The sequence below is a fragment of the Selaginella moellendorffii genome, unplaced genomic scaffold (assembly GCF_000143415.4).
Source record: "Selaginella moellendorffii unplaced genomic scaffold, v1.0 SELMOscaffold_92, whole genome shotgun sequence".
Taxonomy (NCBI): Eukaryota; Viridiplantae; Streptophyta; class Lycopodiopsida; order Selaginellales; family Selaginellaceae; genus Selaginella; species Selaginella moellendorffii.
The window spans coordinates 423,051-440,274 of NW_003314353.1; positions in this window are offsets into that span (position 1 = coordinate 423,051).

Consider the following 17,224-nt stretch of genomic DNA (forward strand, 5'->3'; position numbering starts at 1 on the left):
GTACAAAGTAGCATTGTAGTAGCTTTACTAGATTCTCTATGGTGAACTCTTATGCTAAGCTTAAGTTGGTTCTTTGGTTCCTTGAGTTTGCCCATTAAAGTGTTGAAAAGGGTTATAGCATTCTCTTGTTAAGGTTTGTTGGTTTATCCGTTAACACTTGGAGTAGGTTGTTAGATGGAGAAGGTATGTAGTTAAAACATTGACATTGCTAACACTTGTGTTAGTGAAAGTGACATTGTTATTTCGAGTGATGAGGAATTTTCCTTAGAGCTTGATTTTCCATGTCATTTTTCTTATTAGTGTTTTAGCTTTATATTGGATTTTGAAGGTGATTGAAGAAGAGTGTTAGTGCAATGTGGATATCTGAAAATATAGTCTTCATGATTAAGTCTTGGATGTTTATTTTATATTTTGTGGATATTAGTGTTAGATGTCGAAAGTATAGGCAAAGATGTTTGATGCTTAGACATACTATTGGTCATAAGAATTTATGTTGAAGTGAACCTTTGTGAATTTGTAAATAGGAGGAAGTTGGTTGAGTTTTGAAAGTTTATATTCCTAAACTAAGAGTCATTCTTTCTCTAGGATGGAAATTTTACCACAAATTTTCTTAGACTTTTCTAATGGCTAATATGTTGATTATTTTGCCTGAAAACCATTTCATTTTCGTAAGCCAATATAAACTAGTAAAGGGGTTAGAGTTGACTTTATCTTAGTAGGTAGTTTATATAATGCAACCTGAAACAAATACTAACTTTTGGGGCTAAGGCAATTGAGTTGGATAAAATTTAGAGTTGGTGTAGAAAAGTGGCCATTGCACTTTTCTAGAAAGGTGACCCTTATGCCTTTCTTTTATAACATTATATATAGTGGTAGGTTGTACTTTGCATTTTATTAGATTCTATGAGAATAGTGAGCTCTTACTGATCTTGACTTAGTCTTGGTAACTTTGCACTTGGTTGAGGATGGTGATGTCCAACTTAGTTGTGTTTGTTATGAGTTGTTGAGGAAGGCATTTTAGTTTATTAACTTCGATATTAAAGTTAGTCTAAGCTCTATTTCGTTAAAGTGGGAATTGTCATTATCCCACTTGTAAAATAAGGTTTCCAAACCTTTATATAGTATATAAATATAACAAAATTTAACTGCATTGAGGCACATGCCATTTTATTTTAAACAAGGAAATGTCTACTCAATCACTTCTCCTCCCCCTGCCACTGCTTCACCTCTTTCTTCTCCTTGTCATCATCGTCCAATTTCTTTCCATCCTTTTAATATTGGCTCAGTTGCTCCGAGTCTAGGTGGAGCCCATTCAATCTTTACTTTCCCCTTATTAATAAAACAACTTCGTAGACTTCCAATAACATGCTGTAACACTTCTAGTATAATGCAAATCCTCTCAAAGAATTGTCTTTTAATATTAATACAATGGCATGGAACCCCATGCCATAATAAGTTACATTTTTAAATAAATACATGCCATCTCAGACTGTTATTTTTTGCCTCCAACGCCTAACAATAATCTTGGAATTTCATCACTCTCCACACTATCAGGATTTAAACCCAATAGTAATGCCATCTCTTCTCTAATACATCCACGCTCATGTTCAGTGGTCGAAGAACCCATCCGGTTGAGCAGATTATGGAGATGCGGATAGTGCTTGGCTAGACAATATACATGCCATAAATGATGACTGGTGTCTGTCCGATCAAATGGCTTCTGATATACCGTTCCATCTGCCATTTGGTTGATTTTTGCAGCCACCTCCTGGACTGGCCGGTTCTCTATCACCATCGCTCCAAGCCGTTTTGCAAGGTCCCCCAGAACATACGGTTTCTTCTCCCTAGTTTCCATACTGCAAGAGATGGGGTGCACTGCATATGTGTGCGTGTTTGCTGCAGTTTTAATCGGCGAGTCATCGATGATGAGAATTTCACTTGACCTAGCAGTCCGGTTCATCACTACAGCCTCTGGCTTGACGAAGATGGGCTTGCTACCCCTCACATGGACCATAGTCAAGCAATCCTCCTGCGTTAGGAGAAAGTCAAATGGTAATATTACTCGCGTCTGATCGTGCATCATCTGTAGCAACGTTAATGCATTGTGGCGCATCATGGATGTCCAAACTCCCAATTGCAAATTGAACTCGGCCCTCTGTTTTAAGTGTCGTATGGTCATTATTTGATCCCGCAGTTTCTCCCATGTGATTAATGTGAATCTATCTCTTTTGACCAACTTGCGACTGCAGGCTTTGGAGGGTGCAGTGACATTCGAGGACGAGCCACGCTCATGGGAGAAAAGGACACCGTTCAGATCAAAAACGATACAGTACCTTCGCTGTGACTCTGAAATGAAATGCGTCAGCATAAAAAATGGTACAAGTCAATTTTACCATCTACAATATTAGCGAATGGTGCTCCCGATGGTCGTTGAGAGGGTTTTGGTCGAGGAAACGTGAAGGGCGGAAATACTCTCCTCTGCAATGTGGGGTCAATCGCATCCGATGGCGTGTGGGCACATGCCATTTCAGCTGTAGAATCTAGTACAACTGGCTCAACAGTGGCATGGGGTGGTTCCGATGGTGTGTGATCACACGCCATTTCAGCTGGTGCCTCCGTTGGCAAAGTGGACATGACCGAACAGGCAACAGGGGCGGTGTAGGGAGGTTCTAACGGCGCGTAGTCAGACGATTGGGCACACGTTGAGTCCGTTGGAAATGAGGATATGACCGGCTCGGCAGCTGGGGCGGCCTCATACGGGTCCAATGGCGCTTGGTCATCATCAGTTGGATACGTGGACAAGATTGACTCAGTGGTATGGGCAGCATCAAGTGGAGCGTGGTCAGCTTGCTTGGCGTTGATATGGATAGTAGCCTCCACCAGCTCTGATGACTCTTGCAGGCAAGTAGAGTCCACTGGCGGATCCATATGCATGTCCAAATATCTCCCTTCGATTGAGATGGTATCCTCCCTACTAGCTACTAAAAACAAACTCATTAGCACATTGAATCGACTATACTGTATTTACCATCAACTGCTATTGAGGAACTAGGACTGATATCACTTGGGCGCACTGCTGATTCTAAAGGATTGGACATATGTTTCGACCCTTGCTTGGCACTATCCTTCCTCGACACTAAAGGCTAGAGTTTGTATCTTAATTCAACTGAATAATCTCTACTTACCATTTGCTTTGCAACCTACATGAACAATGTTAGAAATGGTAAAAGGTTAGGAATGGATGTACTATTATTTACCTGATGGTTTGTCTTGTATGACCTTCCTCCGCTGCTCTTTGGCCACTCAGGCTGGCCATTGTCGTCATCATCGTCGTCGTCGTTATTGTGATCGTCACCATTGTGAGGACCATCCAAGTCCTCTTCTTCCTCCTCTTCTTCGTCCTCCTCTTCTTTGTCCTCCTCTTCGTCCTTCTGCTCTTCCTGCTCATTATCTTTCTCTGGCTCCTCATCCCCCTCCTGCATTTCTTCCATAGGCTGCTCAGGCTGGATGGCTTGTTCTTCCAGGACCATCTTGGGAAAATCATCTGGCCGAGTCTCCATCTCAAAATACAAGACATCCATAGCCTGTTTTAGTGCGTGACCTAGGACCGTATCCTCACCCGACTGTCTTAACATGGTTTCTGCACGTTCTTGCACCCTTCGAAGACGATGAGATGAGAAAAACGTGGCCCTGACTTGAAAAGCATCCCTCATCCATTGTACCTCTCCATTGAGATTGGGGAAGGGGAGTCCGCCATAGGAATCTGAGTCAGGAGGTGGTGACTGGCTGCTTTCACTCAGCCCTTGATCTGCAATGAATGGCATGAGCACACACGCCATAACCGCGAGGCATTACCTATCATCTTTTCGTTGCCCTTCTTCCTTTTCGAATCAAACCACGAGAAACCTGTAGAGAAGGTAGATGAGCGCGAATATGAGCGTGATCGCGAGTGGGAGCGTGATGCGAGCGTGATGCGAGCGCGAGTGTGCGAGCGCGAGTACGATGCAAAACCTAACCTCACACGCGCGAAATGTCACGACGGTTGGTAATCCCGCCACGTCATCATTCCTCAAACTTGGGCGCCACCATTAATTTCTGGATCGCCGCGCGCATGCATGCACATGAAATCCAAAAGAAATCCGCAACATCATCATTCCTCGGAGTGCATGCACGCGAAATCCAAAAGAAAGATCATGATTGGGATATCATTTAATACCCTCGCTATATTTATACCATGCATGATTGGATATTCCAAAGCATCTTGTATTTCCAAAAATGCCAGATGTTCAGCTAAATAAAGAATGGTATACAATGTCCTTCTTGATGACCCTGCAAAGAAGCATCTTGATCGGACACCACATGAGACCACACGAGCCTTACAATGTTTCAGGGGCATTTGCCATAGATCCGACCGTTATTTTGCTCCAAGATTCTACAGTTTGGTGTGCATTGACCTTTCCATCGACACTGCAAAGGGACATCACAATCAGATGCGGGATCACAAGAAACCAACTTCACTAACTCTGGTTTCACCAAGATCTACGTAAGGAGTTATGAAATGAAAGGACCCTCTCTATTGAAATGTGTTTATGGTCCTGACATATCAAAAGATTTTGCATCAAGGTCTGTATTTGCATGTTTATCAAGCTACTGAATTGCTAAACCCTAAACCCTAAACATGTGGCAAATGCTGCGTGAAGAAAGATGCCCTTTCTGGGCAAATGTTGTAAGAGGCAGATGCCGAGCAGTTACACGGCGAATAATCTTGGCACGGATCGCTGACATGGCATGGCAAAGTTCGAATCACTGACATGGCACAGCTGGATCGAGGCAAGGACATGATGTGACAAAGTTCAACGTCCGACAGCAAAGTCTAGAAGCTACTCAGTTTGAAATTTGTCAGAGGAATTATAAGATCTAGTTTGTCAGAGGATTTGATGTGACGTTCAAGCGTGTGGGCTCATGCAATTTTGATCCCAAAAAATGCACCAAAAAATGCTCGGCGTCATCTGGCGTTATCACTTGAATGGCATGGGGCCGCATGCCATTTTCAAGGGCACATAGGAGTATATTCCTAGAATATTCTGACACATGCGAGATTTTTTTGAGTTTTTTGGAGATCCAACCATTAGATCGCAACTAAATTTTACAGAATGGTATACAATGTCTTTCTTGATGACCCTGCAAAGAAGCATCTCGATCGGACACCACATGAGACCACACGAGCCTTACAATGTTTCAGGGGCATTTGCCATAGATCCGACCGTTATTTTGCTCCAAGATTCTACAGTTTGGTGTGCATTGACCTTTCCATCGACACTGCAAAGGACATTACAATCAGATGCGGGATCACAAGAAACTAACTTCACTAACTCTGGTTTCACCAAGATCTACGTAAGGAGTTATGAAATGAAAAGACCCTCTCTATTGAAATGTGTTTATGGTCCTAGGGGCATTGTGACATATCAAAGGATTTTGCATCAAATTCTATATTTGCATGTTTATCAAGCTACTGAATTGCTAAACCCTAAACCCTAAACCCTAAACATGTGGCAAATGCTGCGTGAAGAAAGATGCCCTTTCTGGGCAAATGCTGTAAGAGGCAGATGCCGAGCAGATGTATCTCAGGCTAGCGAAGGGGACAAACGAAAGCTAGCTATAAACATGACGGGATGCAAATAGATTATTAGGCTGGTCCTGCGAAAATCAAAAACCATAATTGAAAACATTGAAAATGCAAAAAGAAAGGTTTATAATATTTTTGAATTTTAAGCAACCAAAGGAATGTAAGTAGGGCATGTGTTTGTAAGTTTAAAAATGCCTCAACCACTTAAATTCCCAAGTAAATAAAGCTGTTTCTATTTTTGGTACATGTAAACTTTATAGCGTGTGGGCTCATGCAATTTTGAACCCAAAAATGCACCAAAAAATGCTCGACTAGCATTATTCTTTGAATGGCGTGTGGCCTTATATTGCCATAAATGGACGTACACACACAGCATAATTATTCCTTTACACAGCGAATAATCTTGGCGCGGATCGCTGACATGGCATGGCAAAGTTCGAATCACTGACATGGCACAGCTGGATCGAGGCAAGGACATGATGTGACAAAGTTCAACCTCCGACAGCAAAGTCTAGAAGCTACTCAGTTTGAAATTTGTCAGAGGAATCATAAGATCTGGTTTGTCAGAGGATTTGATGTGACGTTCCAACGTGTTTTATTTTTGAATTCTCGAACTCATTCCTAGGTCTATCATTTTTGTGCGCCGTGTTCTTGGTTCCGCTGAGCGCAGTATGCCCTGCTTGTGTAAGCGGCGTTGTGAGCTGTGGTTTATGCGTCTACGAGCGGTTGCGGTATTGCGAGCGCCATTGCGAGCGGCAATTTAGGCGAGTGGCAGTTTGTGCGAGCGGCGCTACATGCTATTGAGGTTGTTTGGTATGTTATGATTTAGGCCATTCTCCAATCATTTTTTGTATGGTCTTAATTTCTTTTCTGCACTTTCAGAATGGCCTCCGCAAGTGCGACGCATGTTCCCTCCGTGGATCTTAAGAACCGTGCTACATGGATTCAGGCAAAGGTGTTTCTAAACAACCCCGAGGGGGAGGTGGTAGCTGAGGGCTTAGCCACAGTTGTCGATCCAAGAGATGCGGTTGCTAATCAAGAATTAAGCTGGGATGATATTGGAGTTGCGATTTTAGAGGTTGTTGACACAGAAGAAAACAATCTGACTATTGGAAGCATTGTGCGGTGGAAATTGAGGCACTTAGTGTTTGAGAATGTGAAGGATTCACAATCAAACACCACTACAACTGATGACAGAACATCTCTTCATGGGAAAAGAAAGTACACCTTCCTAAAGCGCAGCCAAAGGGATCTGAGCAACGAACCGAAAAGGCAAAAAATGGCGATAGAGGTTTGAATGGTCTCGACAGTTGCTTGTTGCAAGAGGAGGTGCTGTCAACATGCTGATTGGGATGCTATTGAAGAGGAGAGAGCAAGATACAAGACATTGTCCTGGAAGGCAGCTCGCAATTTTGTGTATGAGGCATTACGGTCATCTGTTGATGCTTCAGAACATCAGGTGGGGGGCATGGTCTTCCAGAGGGGTTTGGTCTGCATGAAGGCATGGAGAATCATTTATGGAGTCCTTCGAACCACATTCTACAGAATCAAAACTGAGTTCGAGGAACAAAGGGTTCAACAGGCAGTCCATGGGAACGACGGTACTCACAAAACCAGGGGTGATGTTGTATATGGAGAGGCAATCTTCAAGAGGTTTGTCGAGATATGTAGCGAGCAGCAACCACATAAAACCCGCCTCTTGGAAGATGGAACTCGAGACACCCAACGAGTTCTCCCTTCCATGTATACCAAGGGGGCCATATTGGAAGATGTGAATCGGGAACTCCAGAGTAATGGCTACAGGAAGCTGAGCCAATCTAGATTTAGTAGATTGTGGAGCAACAGGTTCAGGGATGTGAGTATAAGAAAGTACTCCAGCTTTTCAAAGTGTGACGAGTGCACTGCTATCAAAATGGCTTTGTCGAAGAATTCTTGCATCGCTCAAGAGCGAGAGACGTTGGTTAGAAGGCGGCTCGACCACAACATCGAGCAGAGAAGCTGCAGGACTGCATATTATCATAACAAGATTCTCTCCATGGAGAGACCTGACTCTTACCTCTGCATCATCCACGACAAAATGGACCAGAAAAAGACGTGCTTACCTTGACTCAATCCTGCCCCCAAGGCAATCTCTTCATCCATGCAGCTGCCTGTGTCTCTGTTTGGCATAATCGCTCATGGGGATGGTGCCCAGAACTATGGGAACTTCTTTGTACCTCTATGGGGTGGCAGGGGTGCAAACATGATGATTGCGTCCCTAGCAAAACACTTAAGGTCTCTACAAAGTGCGCAGACTGAGCTGAACGGCCAACCCTTGCATAAGGCCCTTGTCGATCGAACCCCATACAGGGTTCAGCTGGAGGAGGAGCAAAGGCTTGCAGTATCGCGTGGGGCCCCATACCATCCCAGTGAATATGTTGGCCGTTAGATTATAGGGTTATCACGTGAGGCCTCATGCCATTCCGACAAGGCTGGTCGCCCGGTGAATGCACAGCCTCATCCAAACGAAGCAGAATCTCAAGGAAGTTCTTGCGGCCGATGTGGCCTTCCACCCCATCTTCTGCTCCAAACAGACAATGCTAGCAGTGAGAACAAAAACATGTACGTCTTCGCGTACTTGGCGATGCTTGTTGCCAAAGGCATATTTGAAACGGTTACACTTGGCTTTCTCATGGTTGGGCACACTCATGAAGACGTCGATGCCATGTTCAGTCACCTGGCAGAGTCCCTCTGGCGATCCAATGTCCTCACCCTCCCACAACTCTACGATGAATTCCAAAATTGCATCAAAGGCACTGTTGAAGCTGCACTTGTGACAGAGGTTCCAGACTTTAAGGGGTTTGTAAGAGGCTACATCAGGGACGGATCCGAAACGCTGATTGGCCACTCCAAGCCTCTTCAGTTTCATTTCAGCATGCGTGATGGTGCTCCAGTGATGAGGTACAAGATGAGAGAATGGGACACAGTGTGGCTGCCAGTGGACGGCATTGAACTCTTCAAGAGAGATCCCATAACTGGGGAACCTATGATTCCTCAGGGTTCCCCACGGCCGATGCACCCGGATGGACTCAAAGACCAGGAAAGTATAGTGGCCGGGATTAAACAGCATATTGCCTTCTGGAAGAGGGGGTTGGTGTTTGGTGGAGAATCCTATTTTCAGAGGTGCAAGCCTTTGATTGAATACTGGGAGAAGATTATATCTGCTATCCAAAATGGGCCGGTTGTATATGAAGAATTGGAAGAGTCCTTTTGGCCAGAACCCAGAGCACCAGATAGTAGCGGAACAATGTCCTCTGGAAATGCAGTGACAGATAACAATGTTGAGGATCACTATTGTGGGCCGAGGAACAAGAAGCCGGATTCAGCATTCAATCCAGTACAGGTCTGCAAAGGAATGGTCGTGCTTGTCAGACCCAGTAATAAAAAACAAATGATATGGGTGGGGCGTTGCATCACTGATGCAGAGGAGGACGCGGAAACTAACTCCTTCAATGTAACTGTGGAGTGGTTCAAGCCAAGTTCCGGATATACGAAGGATTGCCTAGAAAAGAGATGGGTGTTGAATCCAAGGGATCCCAACATGAGCATATCGGTGGATAATGTTGTGCATGGTTGGATGCGGAAGCAGAGTGCCACCATCACCTTGCCAGACCATGCAAGAGATGTAGCAAAAGCATTCATAACCTGGGTTCAAGGTGAGATTCATTAATATTCCTTTACTAAGTTTCTAATGTATTTTATTTCAAGGTGAACAATCCAAATCTAAATCAGAGGAGGCGTGATGGCATGTGGCCTTACGCCATTCCTAGGTGAGATGATACAAATAACAAGTAAAAATTCTTATTTGTTCTAGCAAATCTTACTTAAAGTTCAAGGTGAACAAGCCGAATATGAATTCATCGGATTGTTATAACAAATTGTGAGGTGATGGCATGAGGCGATACGCCATTTGAGAGTGGTAGCCATTCCTATATGAGGTGAGTGAAATATTTATTAGAAATACCTCATTCAATTGTGCACTTCTAAGTCTTGGTCCACTCAGTACTGTTTGCATGTTTTTATTTTAATTCTTTCTCTAAAATGTTATTTAGCATGTGGCTTCATGCCATTGCTCTCCACAATCATGCATTGAATTTTTCTATCCTTGCATAATACTTCTCTATATATATAGCATGTGCGCACATGTGATATGGTTCATTAGGCCTGATATAGTGTGTGAGGTAAAACAAAGATGATGTGACATATGCATTTACCAATCACACGTGCATAAATCTAATAATATGGCGTGTGGCCCATATTAATGGCACATAAACCCATATTGTGGGCTTACGTGCTTTATGTACCATCATTCCCTTGCAGCGTGTGTGTTGGTTTCCTTTTATAACACAACGAACTCCATATTTTAGGGTGAAGAGCATTCTCATGGCAAGCACAAAATCTGTAAGTGAGGCAGAAAAGGAGACGGAGAAGGAGATAGGTGAAGATGTAGAATATATAAGTCTTCCAAACTCCCCGTACTATACTCCAGGTGATCATTTTTCTGAACAAACGGCAACATTAACAACTATCGAGAACGCCCCAGTAACGTCAGAGACAACAATCCAAAGCAAAACAACTGACCCGGAGAAGGATGATAGTACCGCTGAGAGTACCAAAAAGGAGGTGTCCACTAGCGCTTAGGCTTATAATGGCGTGTGCCCTCATGCCATTTACTTGATCACCAAATACCTTTTTCCCTTTGCACTAGTATATCTTAATACCGGTCTGAGAAATAGAATGGCATGTGCCCTCAGGCCTTTTACTAAATCACCTTTGAAAGAAATGCAAGCCTTTATGTCGTAAAAAAAAGGTACTAGAGAAATTCCTTAATAATATGAATGTTATTTAGTTTCATGAAAATACACTAAGGGTCAAATGAGTTAAATGACTTCTCCAGATTAGCAATGCCTCTTGCTACACCTTCACAATTAGATTCGTTAGAAAAAGATAACATTGAATAATATCTAAATGTTCTCACCATTAAGTTATATGTCTGGCTAATAGGAATGATGTTCATCTTGGAAAGCTCACCACACGCTCAATGAACAAACAAATAGTGTGTGCGCGCATGCCATCGCTCTTCTTTAGCTTCAGATTTGGCTTGTTCACCTTGACAATGAGATTTATTATACAACCAGATGGACTCAGTCTGGACACAAAGTCACCGCGCTAGTCACCATGCCCCAGATATGTCTAGCCCCTGGACAAAAAACATATAATTTCACGTCATTTTCAAATACTTGAAAATTTGTACCTAGTCCCATTTTACTGAATAAATCCCACTTTAACGAAATAGAGCTTGTCTTTACATTTAGCAATCATTGGTGATGAATGACTATTATATTGGGATAGTTGATTGTTCTCATTACAAGATTTACTTAGTTGTTATTGGTGGTAAATGATTTGCCATTTTTCAGGATGGTGGATTATTTCTTTGATGATGATTATACATTTCTTCATTGATGAGATGTTCTTTATGGTTTGTTTTGGATTGGTTTTTTGGGTTTGAGACATCAATAGAATGTTATTGACACTTGCTTAAACAACTTGAGTTCCTTTATATTATTGACTAGGATCTATTCAGATTGGCTAGTGCAATAGTTGGCATGAACACTATGTTTGTTGATCTTGCAACATTCATTCTGTTCTGGTGATTGTTGCTTGAGTTAGTTATGATAGATTTAGATGTTATTTCTTTTGGGTAATACATGTGCGAACATTTTGCTTAGTCAATGATACTTTGTATTCTTTGAGTTATCTTTTGTAAGTTGTTTGGCATTCTATCTGCAATTTTTGATAGTTAAGTTTTATTATTGAGTTTCCTTGATGATATCTTTACTATTGAATTTTGTTAGATAGTGAATCCTATGTTTTTTGATTATGATGATCCTGGTGGTTCCTATATAGTTTATCGGATGATAACTTACTTTTAGAATACTTTGTGTTCTAATATAAGATTTATTTGCTGATACTTAAGTCTCTCAGATATTATTGTTTATAACTTTGATATTGTCTATTTATTGATCTTTGAGTTTGTGCCAATATAGGTAGACTGGCTTTGGCACTTCATATGCATGGTGAAATCTCTAATCATGGAATAGCTATTGTTGATTGGTCATATCACCTGCCTCTTTGTTGATTTTCTTTATCTTGTTAAAAGAGCATGACTATGTAAACAACTCTAACTGCATGTTTATAGTAGTCTATTTAAACTTTACTGATGGGTTTGGTTTCTTTGCTCAAAAGGGTTAGGGCCTTTAACTTCTCTCTCTATATCTCTATAGATAGGGGCATATTAGATGTGTCAATAGAGATTCCAGAAAGGAATCCACCAATATGTAAGGAGGCAAATTAAATTTGCATCTTAGTTGGGGGCAAGAATGGTATAGTTGTACTATAGATGATCAAACTTATAATTAAAGAGGTAGTTAGGGTAGTGGTGTAGATTAGGGCTTATGAGGTGGCTGAGCTACAAAATATGCAAAGGATTTTAAAATCCTAAGAATTTCAAAGCTAGAGAATAAAAGTGGGAAGAATTGGGGAATAAGGATTAAGTTAGGCTTCACCCCACCCCTTTGGGATTTTGCATTTAACAACATTTCTTCAAATACCTTGGAGTAAGCGTGTTTGAAGATTCTATTTTAGCATTTATAGTGTGTTGTGAGGTTTGGTCACCTATGCATGCTTGTTTTGTGTCATGAGGTTGCCACTAGCAAGCAAAGAGCAACCAAGCTGTGTCAATGAGAGATCAAGGAAGCATTGTTAGGGTGACATGTTGGATATTCCATACCAAATGGCTTGAGTGATGAGTTTGTTCATTGCATCCTTCTAGGAAAGTACATACTACCAGGAATAGTTGATAGATAACAAATGATGTCATTACATATAAAAATGAGATTTGAAAAAAAGTAAACAATTATTAAACACCCCAAGAGCATTGGTCTAAACATCTACTATACTTAATTGAAGATGACAACTCAAAGAAATATGACTTGTAAACTATATTGCAATATCCATTAAGGCAAGAAGATTCACACAAGCACTATAATAATCTAATATGGATGTTGATTCTTTCTCTTGTTTGACCACTAAATTTTGGACAACGATTGGATTTCCTCAACAATATCTTCAATTTCCAGCCCTATGTGCATGGAAAATCTAAAAATAGTTATTTTTAAACATGATATGCCATCACAAAAGACAATATTGGTTCCTCCTCCAAGTTCTTGGATCTTAAACACCACTCTACTCAAAAGGCTTGTAAAATGGATGGGCATCCTTGTGTGGAGTGTGATCTCTCCACACTTCATGACTAATTTTTAGTGAATCAGGATTTTAGGCAATTTAAAGCCATAGCTAGCAAGCAAGAACACACCAAAAGTGTTGCAAATCGGCAAGATTAATATAAAATACTTAGTGTTCTTTTGGGTTCCAACATTCGGGTTCCAACATGGAAGACATCCGCAAGGTGTATAGAAAGCTCCAGAAGCAACATCATCCAAACATTTCCAAATCAAAAATTTCATGGATGGTTTTCTTATTTTCTTTGTTATCCAAGGCCCTTACAATGACTCTCATGCTAAATGAGGCCTACCAAGTTCTAAGTAACAAATTTTTGCATTCCCAATATGATGCTTCATTGCCTCACATGGCATCAACTAGAACAATGAATTACTACTACTCCAAGCCTTCATTTATTGGATCTATTTATAGTACTTGGAATGGACTAGACAGGCTACAACGCATCTTTGTTGATGAGAAAATGTGCATAGGTAAAGAAAATAAGCCCTTCTCATTTACCATTATATGGAAAATGGAAGTTTTGTTTTGCTAAGATTGCTAAGAGGTCATTTTCAAAGGAAAATGCAATAAGAAATGGACCTACTTCTCTAGCTGGGTGGATCTGAAACTTGACATAGTGGAATCATGATACAAGGAGTGAGACAAACCAGAGTGTGTGTACCTCTAAATATATCCACCTTGAGTAGGAGTGTTCTTGCAGTGGCTGGGATAAATGAGTATACTTGGGCAGCCTTTGGAGGTGGGCAATGTTCTACAAAGCAATATGATATATTAGGAAGTATTTAGTTGCCAAAGACTTTGTTTATTCTTCTTCTATCATCCTAGAGGTAGCTTAGGCAAGTCAACTCGAGATCTAAGTAGTGGGGTCCCCTCTCTTGGTATCTATATTGTGACTGCCTTTATGTTGTTTGTAGCTTGGGACTTTATAAGTAGTGGTGAGGGTGAGCATGTATGGCTGTGGTGCCAATGGAGTTGTTGTGCTAATGTGATAGAGGTGAGCATGATACTAAATGGGATTGGCATATCTAGTATCCTTATGACTTGGGGCTAGGGTCTAGCAAACCATCAAGGAAATAACTCCGAAAGTTAGTAAAAAGTACAATTTATGGGAGGCTTAAATGAGTGAGGGAACTACCTCTCCTTTATGTTTAAAGATGCTAACACTCAAATAACCCTCCAGCCATCACCAAAAAGGAAATGACTAATAAAATTAGCTGCCCTTACTACTCTAAATACCACTCAGCTTATAGAGGAATAATATATTTATGCTTGCAAGGATATATATAGAGAGAGATAGAGGCCCAATCCTCTAAGCACAAATCAACCCCATCGGGAAAATTTAGACAACTATTATAAATTGGCAGATAATATTGTTTACAGAACCATGCCCCTTTTACAAAAATGGGTCAACAAAAGAGAGGTAGAGACTTATGATTAGTCTAGTTAGGATAATAGTTATCCCCATAGTTATAGATTGAACCTAGTGCCATGCAAAACAAACCTAAAACTAATGAACGAAAGAAATGTTTAATTGAAATGTAATTACAAAGGATTACAAAAGCTACTCTTTATTACTATTCTCATACTTCATGTTAAGTTCACGGACATGTGTAAGATTATTAAGAGGTCCCCAGTAGATTCACATATTTTAGGACAAGAGAATTAACTCAACCTCATATTCAAAATCACCATCCATAACTTTTAGAGGGGGATGAATGTTTGTAGAGCAATTCGCATCAGCATGATATAGTGTCAGTAAATTGACATGAAACATATCATGAATATAGGATAACTCATCCAGAAGATTCAACTTATGGGATACATCACCAATCTACTTTAACACTCAATAGGGCCCAACATATCTTGGTAACAACTTCTGGGACAAAAACCCCTTAACAGGTAAATTTCGTGAGGATAACCACACTTGGTCTCCCATTTGATAAGTTATATCTTAACTGATGATCTATCATGTTAATACTTATCTTGAGCTTTACCTATTGTCTTAGTTGCCCTAGACCAACCTTGGTGCAGTTGCTCCACATAAATCTCAATAGCTGAGACCAATATTTTAGACATTAGTTTCAACACACTCTAGATACGTCTTCGGCTTAAACTTCAAAATCCTATTATAAAAAAACCTAAACCTTCAAGCATCTTTGTCACTTATATTTGCAATCATAATATGTTTCTAAATAAATGCATTAACATAGTGCATAAAGTCTCCATGCTGCTTTAGCTATTGTAGCTCTATGCAAAGTCTTAGACCAAGATTATCTAGCAAGTATTCCTTATGAATATGAGACCACATCTTAGTCCAACTTTTAATCTACCCTTTTACAATGTATATAAGTTTTGGCATGATCAGTGAGAAAGGATTACATGTATACAACTTTCATATGATCATCTATATCTATCGCTATAAAATAGTTTTTCATATCATAAACCCAGTCTTCCAAAATTTGATAGTCTTACATGCCTCTGAAATTGGATGGTTTTGGGGGCTTGAACTTTGAAACTCGTGCAATCAGGGGTGGTTGCAAAACTTTATTGTCCTTAGAACTTGAAGAGGAGTTTAATTGCTTAGGTTTAACTAGTTTAGTTGCCTTGCTTCTTTCTTTTTCTTTTTATTTTCTTTTTTTAATTTGTGAACTTCCTTTTGCAAATTCTCAATCTCAATGTTTTGAGCTATACACTACAGTGCTATAGTTCCTCTTTTGATTTAACTTTAGCCTCTTCTATAGCATCTCTAGTAGGAGTTTCCTCCTCTCAATTCACTCATCTAAAAGTTTTAACATCATTAGCACGGTTTCTTTTCGCCATCTCACCAGTTGCATATATACCTCTATCAATAACTGAACATATATATAATATTCTTATTGAATGGTGCAATCTAACCCTACACAGATGACTTCAAATCTACTAGAAAAGTCTTTATATAGTAATTAGAGTAAAACACTCTAACAAAAGCTGGATAGGAATCGCTAAGATAAATTCTTCTTATATCAAGTATAGCATACTAAAACTTTGAGCTTATTGTGTTATATAACAAGAGTGTAGTACACACTCAATATCCCTTACGAGCACCAGCTCCCTATATCTAGCTTCTGCATACAAAACAGTGTCAAATAGTGGTTAGTATAATTTTCACATACTAGTGGTCTGAAAAAGGGGCAATTACTTGATGAGAAAGCCCTTAGTGATTATTTTATCCCCACTTATCCCCCAAGGTTCCAAGGATCCACGGTGACAGTATATCCAAATCCTATCCCATGATCACATGTGCTACACTTACCCCCTCTTCAGAGATGTTAATGTCCTTATTAACTATTGACTAACAACCCCTACTGAGCCAAGGGGAACCAGCACCTTCATTTTTGCACTCAATCTACTAATCTTTCCATTGTGTAGACCAGCTATTCCATGTGAGGCAACTAGTCATCCACCCGTACCGCAATCCCACGGTGGATACCTTCGTCCGTGAATACTCCATACAAGAGGAAGGACATACACATGGATGTCCAATACGTACGATTTCAAATTTAGGGGTAAAAATATACCTTATTCAAGGGTATATTATATTTTTAAGTAGCCACTAATTAATGGGAATCGAACTCGTGCCATTTGCTCCGATACCAACTGTAACGCACTTTATCTCTCTCCCCTTAAGTCAACTGAAAAGGGGCAATTGCTTGATGAGAAAGCCCTTAGTGGCTATTTTATCCCCATTTATCCTTCAAGGTTCCAAGGATTCACGGTGACAGTATATCCAAATTTCATCCCATGATCACATGTGTTATATGATCTAATGCCATAAAGAGGGTACCCCAAAAGCCATGCACTTCCATCTCAAGAATTCACAACATTCTATGGTTGCATTGCATAGAGAACCAATTTGCTTTAGTGATATCCCAAGCCTCCTCCAGAACTCCTTAAGGCCTCCTAAACTTGCTATAACACAGATAGAGTGCTCCCATCTTGCATTTGACATGGCATTTTGAACATCAGTGGAAATCTTAGCTCAGTACCAGGCCTATAAAAGAGTGATGATACCACTCACAAGCTTGAGAAAAAAGTGTCGTCAAAGTTGGTACAAAAGTTGCATAGACTCTTTTAACGACGAAGAAGATTACAAATTCAAAGTCAAGAAGAAATATAAGAATCAAGAACTCACCAAAATACTCAAGAAAGTTACAATCAAGAATGAACTTAAAGGAGTATGGTGTATGAAATGCAAGAACACAGGATATATTACCACAA